At 37.6% G+C, this 2,566-nt stretch overlaps 1 pseudogene; it reads right to left on the bottom strand.

Moving 5' to 3' along the window:
* Positions 1-1,731: 1,731 nt before the first annotated feature.
* LOC129046580 (U4 spliceosomal RNA) lies at positions 1,732-1,792 on the bottom strand (annotated as a pseudogene).
* Positions 1,793-2,566: the final 774 nt, after the last annotated feature.

Genomic DNA, 2,566 nt, shown 5'->3' on the forward strand with positions numbered 1-2,566 from the left:
TTTGGAAGTATGAATTCTTCCAAACTAGATGATCACATCTTTGATCTCATAAATATTGTCATACACTTTTTTCAATCCCCTAATGCTTTTAATATGGTATGTTTGGCAGTATTTTGACTGGCTTAGGGCAAAAGAGAGTAGACATAATGTAAGGAATAAAATCACTCACTCTAGCCATTTACACTCATGGATACACAGGGGTACTTACTTTTCTATGTAGGAGAGCAAGGGGGAATTTTGGTTAAGTGAAAGAGTAGGAGCAGGGTGTGTGAGAAGTAAAATGGGAAATGGCTCTCACTTGGTACCTTGACTAGTTTCCAACTTCTATGGAGAGAGGGGTTGGAGACTTGTCTTTGGGAATAAAGGGAGTTTTGTTGGGATCCAAATGCCAAAGCAAGTCATTGTTAAGGGAAAAGCTGTTCTTACTTTGTAGGGAGCTCAACAGTACTCAGAGATGCTAATGGAGCTTTGGGACATACTGAGGTCACACTTTAATAATGGACATTTTCCCTCTCATAATAGTTTTAGAAATGGTGAAGATTCTGTGAGCAACTTCTAGGGGCAATGCACAAAGAGAAGTGTGAGAGTATGAGGTGTTTGTTTGACAACCAGGGGCTCCTCATGGTGGTTCCATCTGACAGACGTGTTTGAGGGCACAATGACATAGCTTTTTAGGACTCTAAGGCATAATGTGAAAGGCTAATTTTTAGCAGTCAAATGTTGGGGGATTATGCTTTCACAAAAGGACATCACAAAACGAGTGTGAAATGGAACTTCTGCTCAGGGAAGATGGAATAGACATACTTTTTTTCTATTTCCCCCATTAGGTACAACTAAAATCTTAGGACAAACATCAAAGAACTCTTAAAGGTGGAGAGAAGAAGGGGAGGGACCTCAAGACTTAAGGAACAACATGGTGATGAATTCCTTGGGTTTTGACATAGAGCTAAAGAAGCCAGCAACCTAGAAGTGATGATGGTGTAGACCCCTCCCTTCCCTTCCCCCTGCTGACAATATTCTGGTCTCTCTAGACACAAAACCAGGAAAGTAAAGTCTAAGAAGGCAGAAAATTTGTGCATTCTATTCCTGCCAAACACCACAGAAAAATATATGTCCCATACATACCCCCATATTTACCAGTACCAGTCTAGACTTCAAGAACTCACCAGGCTGAAATGAGGAGCCCCCCAACCCCACCCATGCACACCACTGGGGTAATATCAGAGAAGACCAAGTAGAGCGCTGGGACTTTTATCACCACTCAACAATCATGAGGCTACCCCTCCACACTATGGTGTCAGCAGAGAACATGTGGGGTACAATAATGTGATACTCCTACTCCTCCTAGCGAATAAAGTATCAGTGGAGGCCTAGTGGGAGCCAGAACCTCTACCTCCACTCAGCGAGAGTGGCTTCAGAAGAAAGCTATCTAGACCAGAAGAAAGTTCAAATGAGATCCAGAGTGTCATGACAAATAATACCCAAATGTCCAGGTTTCTGCTGAAAGTTACTCTTCATAGCAGGACTGAGGAAGGTTTCACACTGAATGATAATAAACAAATGGTAGATTCTAATATTGAGATATCAGAGATCTTAGAATATCTGACAAGGAATTTAAAGCAGTCATCATAAAAATGCAATGAGCAATTATTAACATGCTTGAAACAAATATATAAACATAATTAGCAAAGAAATAAAAGACTAAAGAAGAATCAAATGGAAATCCTAAATATATCAATAATCACGCCTCAGATAAACCTCATTGGCTACGATACTGCCACTGCACAAAGCTGGAAATCCTAAATATAAAATAAAAAAAAATACAGTAACTATAATAAAAAACTCAATGGATAGATTCAACAGTAGAATAGAAGGGATAGAGGAATGAATTAGTGAATTAAAGGATAGAACAATAGAAATTATCGAATCTGAAACAAAGAGAGAAAGTAGACTAAATTAAAAAAAATGAAACCTTAGTGACCTGCATTACTATGACAAAAGATTTAACATTCATGTCATTGGAGTCCCATAAGGAGAGAAGAAAGAGGATAGGGCTGAAGAAATACTCAAATAAATGATGACTGAAAATTTCCCAATTTTAGAAAAAGACATAAATCTATACATTCAAGAGAACTAAGTGTACCTCAAACAGAACAAGCCCAAAGAAATCCATACAAGACAGTCAAATTTTTGAGAAGGCAAAGAAAAGAAATCTTGAAAGAAGTAATAAAGATATGATATCTTATTTATCAGGGAGGAACAATATGGATAATAGTGGATTTCTCATCAGAAATCATGGAGGTCAGAAGGGAGTATCACAACATTTTTCAAGTGCTGAAAGAAAAATACCACCTCTTATATCCAGAGAAAAAAATGAAGAGGGAATCGGGACATTCTCAGATGCTAGAAAACTAAGAATTTGTCAAAAGAAGGAAGAAGAAGAAAAAGAAGGAAGAAGAAGAAGAAGAAGAAGAAGAAGAAGAAGAAGAAGAAGAAGAAGAAGAAGAAGAAAAAGAAGAAAAGAAAAGGAAGTTCTCTGAATAGAAAGGAAATGATGAAAAATAAA

The sequence above is a fragment of the Mirounga angustirostris genome, unplaced genomic scaffold (assembly GCF_029215605.1).
Source record: "Mirounga angustirostris isolate CCGP_5_RB_7025 unplaced genomic scaffold, mMirAng1.0.hap1 SCAF_9, whole genome shotgun sequence".
Lineage (NCBI taxonomy): Eukaryota > Metazoa > Chordata > Mammalia > Carnivora > Phocidae > Mirounga > Mirounga angustirostris.